The sequence below is a fragment of the Theobroma cacao genome, chromosome 3 (assembly GCF_000208745.1).
Source record: "Theobroma cacao cultivar B97-61/B2 chromosome 3, Criollo_cocoa_genome_V2, whole genome shotgun sequence".
Classification (NCBI taxonomy): domain Eukaryota; kingdom Viridiplantae; phylum Streptophyta; class Magnoliopsida; order Malvales; family Malvaceae; genus Theobroma; species Theobroma cacao.
This window is the reverse complement of record NC_030852.1, coordinates 18,926,005-18,935,098: the sequence shown is the minus strand read 5'-3', so window position 1 is coordinate 18,935,098 and position 9,094 is coordinate 18,926,005.

Genomic DNA, 9,094 nt, shown 5'->3' with positions numbered 1-9,094 from the left:
TTGAATTTCAGCCATGGAGAATGAAAAAGAATGCATGGGAAAGGTAGATCACAAGTTAAAATTAAAAAATCTTACCTTTGCTTGCTTGATTTCTTGAAATCCAACAATTTCTCTTGAATTTTTCCTTCCTAGGGTTTGTTCTTCTCTTTTTCTCTTTGTTCCCTTGCTTGGCCGGCCATAAGAGTGTGAATGTGAGGGTTTTAAGTGAGTTAATATAGGCAATTAAAATAATATTTAAGCTTGACACTTGTCACCTTTTAATTGGTCCATGTTTAAAAACTTAATAATTAAGCATTTCATTCCCACCACATATAATCTCTCACTTAAAAAAAATAATGGGTGAAATTCATGGGTTTGACAAGTGTCATGGTGGTGTAAAATTCCAAAATTTTCCAATTTCATGCTCATGGACACTTAAAATGATCATTTTGCCGCTATGTTCAGAAAAATGTTGAAATTGAAATTTTTCACTTCTCAAATTCAAATAATGCTCTAGTTAATCAAATTTAGTCAAAATATCATCCAACATTCCAATTTTGCCCTTGGGTGGCAAAATGACCATTTTGCTCTTACGTTATGAGAATTCCCGAATTAACTCCAAATCAATCCTCGAATTTTGAATCATCATATTAAGACATTCTAAGATTCAATAACTCTCAAATACATCGTAAAATCTTTATTTGGCCTAGTTTAAGGCTTTAATCAACTTAATTGTACCACTAGGTACAATACCGACTTTTAACGATTTTTCGATACATTCACTTATGCAAACATTCTATCAAGCACATGAATGACATGACAAGTATATAATAGAGTAGGGCTTGACATTCAACATTTCAATATGCAATACCACATCAAAACATATTCATTATTCAACTTGCACTTAGTAAAGCTTTGGTTTTTACGGAGCATGCTTAAGAAGTACAGTAATTAGTGTTAGGGTTCCTAAGATATACTCGACTATAGTATGCAGTGGAATTTAAAATTTTCTAGAACCTTAAACAATAAATCTCTTTAATTACAAACAATCTAAGCTTAGTAACAAGGAATTTTCGATGTACCTTAAAAGCTTGAAGTTGAAATTGCTAAGCAATCTCCTTCTTGCCTTTCCAATCCTTCTTACTCCATCAACAAGTGGTTGTGTTAAACCTTAAGCAACACAATTGTCCGGCCACCAATGATGATCCACACAATAACTATTAGGAATATTTTCTCTAAAATAGGAAAGATCAAAAACCAAATCTATGCTAGTAGACTCTCTACTTAAAGCTCTTGTGTTTTTTTTTCCAAGCATTTAAGATTTTAACCTCTGCACATGAGAAACTAGAAATCTCTAGCAAGTTCTCTCTTAAAACTTTACACAAGGGGTAGCTAATGATCCTTTAAATAAAGAGGTAAAAGACTAACAGCCTAATTACCTAGGTTTACTCCTAATCCCATTAGGATTGCCTAATAAATTGAGTTGTATCGAGCTAATAGTCTTCTTAAACTTTTAATTTGCCATTAGTCCATTAATACTTAATTTAGTTAAGCAAAACAAGGTCCAATTATCCCTTAAGGAAATCAACACACATGTTGGACAATACCATGCAACTTGCAAGAAGGTCCAATTTGGGTAGTATTGCAAGTATGATCCAATTGGGCATTCATAATGAAATTTGACAAACCCAATGATCTTCCTCATCATGTCGACAAGCTTTCCAAGCCTCTTAAACAAGTCAATATCTTCCTAAGTCCTCTTAAAGAGATCGCACATCATATGTGCATATCTCAAAGATAGCTTAAATCTTACTTCTATTCAAGCTTTATGGCATCTTTTGTGTGAGATTAAGCCATGCTATTCCATCACCATGTAATGCTCTAAAACTTAATTTATTAACTATGTTCAAATAAACTTTTTTATTATAACCTTTTGCAATAGCCTAAAAAACTCATAATTTGAACTCTTCAATTTATCACTCTGTGAAGTCTTTCAATTTCATCAATCAAAGTAATTCATGATAATCAGCTTATGTGTCTAACCTAGTAGGCTTTTCATCATGTTGGCAATAAGTATAATTTGCAATTCTAAACCTCATTTAAGATTGGATGGATCAAATCCTAATTGATTTCATCATCAATTCTCTAATTAACAGATAATAGTTATAGACCAAGATTAGCTTCTAGCAAAGCATCATGGCCACCCAAATGATAAAAGAGTCATATGGGTTGACTTAACCTTTTGTGTCTAGTCTTACTTGTGTAATTTGATCTTATCACCATGTATCTTGGAATGGGCAAAATGCATGGTATAGTTGTTGTCGATTTTATCACATAAGTGTACATATCGTAATAAGTAATATAATAGTAAGTAGAGTGATGAATCCCACAGAGAATTGTCTCAACTTTTGCTAAATACTAAAATTAACACAACCTAATTGTAACACTCCCAATTTTTGATGCAACCTAAGAATGATTTATGAAATATGTGGAGTTTTGAGGACTTTGATGATATGTTATGTGTGCCCAGTGTTTAGGAGTGTACACATTGACACTTAGTCAAAACTTTGAGGAAATATGTTATAGTCCCATAATTTGAGGTTTTGATATAAGTTTGATGTTATGTTTATGAATTTATGTGTATGAGATTAATTTAAATGAATGATTTGAGGTGCAATATCAACCAAGAATAATATTGGAGTGTTAAACTTGGATTTTTAGAGTTTTTGGGAAGCTTAAAACTACCTACAAGGGGTGAAAGTATCAATACATACCCTAATGTATCAATACATTCATGGTACGATGAACAAAAAAGGCCCTAGGAAGAATATTCTATTGATACATTTAAGAATGTATCGATAAATTTGGCTAAAGATGAATATGTATCGATACATTGTCCAAATGCATCAATGCATTTGAAGTAGAAAACACCTAGAACCATTCTGCCCGAAATGTATTGATACATTGCCCCAATGTATTGATTCATTTGAAATTAGGGTAGATGTACTAAGACATTGCCAAAATGTATCGATACATCAGAGAGGGAAGGCAAAAATAAAAAAGGGCGTTCGACCATTTCGCTCAACCCTTTCTTTCAACTCTTTCCCTCCCTTTCTTTTTCTAAAAACCCGAAGCCTTAAGGCCCCAAATGAATTTTTGAAGTGATTTAAGGCTATTTGGAGCTTGGAAAGCCATTATGGAGGTAAGATCAAACGTTTTTACTGATTATTTTCCAATTTAATTGGTTATATGCTAAGAAATTTGGTTTTCTCTAGATTTGGTGATTTTCCTCTTTGACTTGGATTGGAGAATTTGGAGCTAAGACTCATGCAATCTGACTTCCAAGGTACGGGTTTAGCTCATTAATGAAGGATTTGAGCTTAAATAGTTGGATTGCCAAGATTTGGTTAATTGTGTAAATGCTAGCATTTTTTAAAAGCCAAGAACAATTAATCTTTTGATGTTTTGATATGTTTGAAGGGGGAAATGGAGTGAAATTCACTCATTGGCAAGCTAGAAGATGATTAGAGGTTAAGGATCGGAGCTTGGTTGAGAATGCCTCCTATTGTCACTAGAGTGGGTTTAGTTTAATATGCATGTAATGCATGATGCATGAAAGATGCGTTGCACTGTATTAGAATGAAATATGTATGCCTAGATGAATGAACCTAGGCTAGGGAACAACATATGTGTATATGTATATATGTGAATTGTGTTTGATAATGTGTTGTGATGTGAGCCACATAGGTGGCTAATGTTGTGTGTGTGCTTAGACTAGGAAGTCTAGAGGCTATAATGAATCCCTAGGAGTAGATTACCCTAGGTGAATGATATGTGAGATGATTTGCTTGAAAGATGCCTCGAAGACTTAGAGGTACTTAGAGCCCAACTGAGCTTAAGACGATTAAAGCTCAATAAATGTGAATTGAGGTTTGATAAGGAAATTATGAATGATAAAGGCATAATGGCTTTATTTGTGCATTTGTGTTTTCATTTGAGGAATGAATCCCAGATGTTGATTTGATTGGTGGTTGAGTGGATTTCTGTCCTCTTGTGACTATATGTGTGCCTACAAGGATGGTGGCACAAATCCTGCTTGCAATGCTTTGATGCCAGCCGTTGAGATTACTCCGGGTGATGTTGACATCGGGAGATTTCTTTGGTTGATGATCTGTTCTCTACTAGCTACTCCAGTGTTGTTGGTGATTTGTTTTTCGCCCGTTGCTTTGGCATGTGCGTGATCTGTTTCTCCACTAGTGACTTTACCCTGAGCGTGATTTGATTTTTCACCGATTGGTCATCGAGCGTGATCTGACTATGTGTAGGGGATGACCACTCATTGATTTGATTTGTATATGATGTGAGATAACCATGGAGAGGCTTAGATAAATGTCATATGATTCTTATGTGATACTCTAGTGATTAGAGTGTGTCGTGGAGGACGATTTGAATAACTTTGATCAATTTTGAGGGTAAGCCTAATGATACGTGTGATGATCTTTGGAGATATTGAGGATGATAATATGCCTTCATATTGGAGATCTAGGGATAATGATATGCCTTGTATTTGGAGATGTTTGTTTGAACATCTAGTTGCATGAAAAGTGCATATATTTTATATATGTATTATATATATATATGTTTTTATTTATCTGCACCACTCACTAAGTATTATAGTACTCACCCATTTGTATACCATATTTAGATAAATAGGCCATAGAGCTATGTGGCACAAGTCGTCTAGTGACAGACCTATTTTGGAATCCAGTAGGTTCTCATTTTGGTTACTCCGCTGAGTCAGTTAAAGCCTTTCACTGTGGATAATGTGTATAGGCACTGAGTGCCATGTTATACTATGTGTAAGGTTGTTATGTACGAACCTGACTTGATTGGCCAATGTATGGTCTTTTGACCATTTGTATAAACTATGTGCTAGGGATAATGTATTCATGTTTGAATTTATTGTGAATATTTGATTATTAAATCCTTTGGCTTATGTTATATGATTTTGGACACTGAAGCTTGCTTGGGCCTAATTGGCTTGCCTGCTGTGCTTGTGCACTGGTCACGAACCCCCTGGATTTGGGTTGTGACACTAATATTATTCAAACAACCAAATTAAAGTGATTAAGTGAAAACAAAACCAAAACTAAATAATAACTAAATTGAATCTAAAACCTAATAGGCAAAACTTTACTAGAAAAATTCAATTAATAAAAACCTTAGAATTACAATATCCTTCAACTTTTCATCTGAATATTCTTTCTCTCTTTAAACATACTTCAGTGGATGATAATTCTATTTTATAAAATTATTTTATTCTAATTTTGTTATTAAATATTAACTAAGTCCTTAGTTTGTAATTATAATTTAGTTATTTTTAATTATTTTTATAATTAGTTTATTTTTAAGTGAGTTATTTTAATTTTATGTTTATTTCTTTTAATTTGGTTATTATTTATTAGTTTTTATGTTTTTGTAAGAATTAAGGAAATTGGGCTTAATTTTGGAAAGTAAGGTGTTGAAAGACCACAAAGTCTGCTTGCATATACTTCAGTATTGTGCCCATAACTTGAGCTACAGGATTCCAAATAATGTGATTCTTGAACCATTGGAAAGCTAAAAGATAGAGCTAAAACTTCAATGCAAACTAGTTTGCCTGATTTTGCATTGAAGATAGAGAAAATCATGTTGGAAATGACTTGGTGTATTACTATGGGAATAGAAATTTTGAAAGATGATATTTGATTTTTGGGCCTCTCATTACACTTTTAAGCCCAATTAGAATCAGTAGGTTAACTTAGGGGACTTTAGGTTAAGGTTGTTAGTATAAATAGGATATTTTTTACGATACATTAGAAGAGAATTTTTGGCGATTCAAGAGGCTGAAATTTAAGGTAGAAACTCGGGAAACAAGCTGCAATCAATCATTTTGTTTTCTGACTTAGTTTTTATTTTTCTTGTTACTCTCAATGGTTGGATTTTATATAATGTTATTTGTCTTTGTAATTGTGAGTAGTTAATTTTCTTTTTCTATGATTACAATTGAACTCACATGTAATCTAAATTTTTACTCTCTTTCTTGTTTATCTTTAATGGGATTTGAATTGTTTAGTCCAATTTGTTTTTAGTGCTTTTTAATTGATTGGCCACCAATTACATTTATTTAGTAACCTAAACAAGCTTGGGAAAGGAAGTTTAGTGTAAACTAAAATTGGAATAACGTATGATCATATTAATTGATTTATGTATAGGATAAGGATATACCGATAAGCCATATGTAGCCAGATTAGAGCTTGAACTTAATAAGTCTAGTTTAATTTCAATTCACCTAGGGATATAGTGTTTTGATTAAAATAGATACTTTTATAAAATGAGTTGAGAGACCTTCGTAAATAATTGAGGACTTTAAGTTAGCAATTCAACCCATTGAAATAAGTTGAGAAAGAGACGTAAGATTTAAATGAAGTGTGAGGGATATTGTAATCCTAGGCTTGTTTGATTTGCTTTTTACCCAATTATCTTGTTGCTTTAATTTTTAATTAAATTAGTTTTAGTTGAGTAATTTTTAGTTTAATTAGAATTCATATTTTAATTATTTGAATAAAACTAAATTGTTCTAATTTTAGCGCTTAGTAAAATTTTATATCAATTCTCTAGTGTCGATACTCTACTTGCTTATATACTATCTATTCGATACGTATACATGTGTAGTAGAATTTTAACTAACAAGTTTTGGGTGCTGTTGCTGGGGAATTATGTCCGAAATTTTTACTAGTATTAATACCAAGCAATTTAGTCTTACATCAAATTTTATTTTTCTTGTTTTTATAATAGTTTTTTTTTTTGCTTGCAGATATCTTTGGTCATTGTATGCAAAAGAAGAAACAACTTGAATCTTGTTGTTTTTGATCTTGAGATAGAAAGAACTTTTAGAAGACGTCGAAAGGAGAATTTGCATGTTGCAACTTTAAACCAGACAATGGTTGAGGATAACAACAACAATGGCAACAATGCTATTAATCTAGTTCTTGAAGAAAATAGAGCATTGCAGGATTATGCTATTCCTCTTTTGCAAGGTTTACACCAAAGCATTAGAAGACCTTCCATCACTACAAATAATTTTGAAATTAAACTAGCTTACATTCAAATGATTCAATCTTTAGTCCAGTTTGGTGGGTTACCTATTGATCATCCTAATTCTCATTTGATAAATTTCCTGGAAATTTGAAATACCTTCAAATACAATGGAGAAACTGATGATGCTATTAGATTGAGACTGTTTTCATTTTCCTTGAGGGATAAAGTAAAGAGTTGGCTTAATTCATTGCCCAATGGGTCTATTACTACATGGGAGGACTTGGCTCAAATGTTTCTAGTAAAATTCTTTCTGCTTGCCAAGATTGCAAAGATAAGGAACGATATCACCTCATTCACACAATTTGAAGGTGAATCCTTATATGAAGCTTGGGAAAGATTTAAAGAACTACTAAGAAGATGTCCATATCATGGGATTCCTAACTGGTTGTAAGTTCAAACGTTCTATAAGGGGATGGTTAGTTCAATAAAACCCACAATTGATGCTACTGCTGGTGGGGTATTAATGGGTAAGAATGCTACAGATGCTTATAATCAGTTAGAAGAGATGGCCTCAAATAATTATCAGTGGCCTTCAAAAAGGTCTAGTCCTAGAAAGCTGTTGGAGCCTATGAAATTAATGCACTTAGGACCTTAACTACTCAAACAAGTGGTTGCACTATTCAAGAAGTTTGACACACTAGGAGTTCATGTGGCTCAAAATTCATTTGTAGTTTGTAAGATGTGTGGAGATGGCCATTCAAGTGATCAATGTCCATACAATTTTGAATCAGTATAATTTGTGGGGAACTTCAACAGGTAGCAAAATAATCCATATTCTAATACATATAATCTTGGTTGGAGAAACCACTTAAATTTTTCATGGAATAACAACCCAATACCTTCAAATTTAAAACCTATCATGCCTCCTGGTTTTCAACAACAAGCTAGACCACCAATTCTTAAAAAAAAGTCCCAAGTGGAAGAACTTCTCTTGCTATACATATTAAAGAATGATGCTATAATTCAAAGCAACGGAGCCTCTTTGAGAAATCTTGAGACCTAAATAGGATAGCTTTCAAATTCCATCGACAGTAAACCCTAAGGTGCCTTACCAAGTGACACACAAATCAATCTCAAAGGTAAGGAATACTATAATGCAATTACCCTTAGGAGTGGAAAGAAGTTGAAGGGGTGAGTGAAAAATTAATTGAATCTTCAAAGGAGCATGTAGATGATGATGAGGTAATTGTTGAGAAAGAAGTTGAAGTGGAATAGAAAGATAATGGGCAAGCTAAAAATCAAGTGAAGTCTCAAGCAAATTATCTTCCACCACTATTCCCACAAAGGTTGCAAAAGCAAAAGTTGGATAAGCAGTTTGAGAAATTTCTCAATGTCTTCAAGAAGCTCCACATAAATATCTCTTTTACTGAAGCTTTGGAAAACATACCAAGCTATGTTAAATTCTTGAAAGACATCCTAACCAAGAAGAGGAAATTGGAAGATTTTGAAATACTGGCACTTACTGAGGAGTGTAGCACAATAATTAAAAACAAGCTTCCCCCAAAACTTAAGGATCTAGGGAGTTTTTTTATCTCTTGTACTATTGGTACCTTTAAATTTACTAAAGCTTTGTGTATTTTGGGTGCAAGTGTTTCAATCATGCCTTTGTCAATTGTTGAGAAACTTGGACTTAATGAGATACAACTTACTACAATTTCTTTACAATTAACAGATAGAACAATCAAGTACCTTGTTGGGATTATTGAGGATGAATGGTTAAAGTTGGGCATCACTACATTCTGGTGGACTTCATTGTGCTTAAGATGGAAAAGGATGTGGAATTTCCTTTAATCTTGGGATAACCATTCTTGGCTATTGCAGATGCAATCATTGATGTGAGGGAAGGCAAGATAACTTTTAAAGTTGGAGAGGAGGTGGTTGAGTTTAATATTTTCAATGCAAATAAACATCCTAGCTCTACAAATTGTTGCTATAGAGTGGAGTTAGTTGATGAAGGCAAGGGTGAACTTATTAC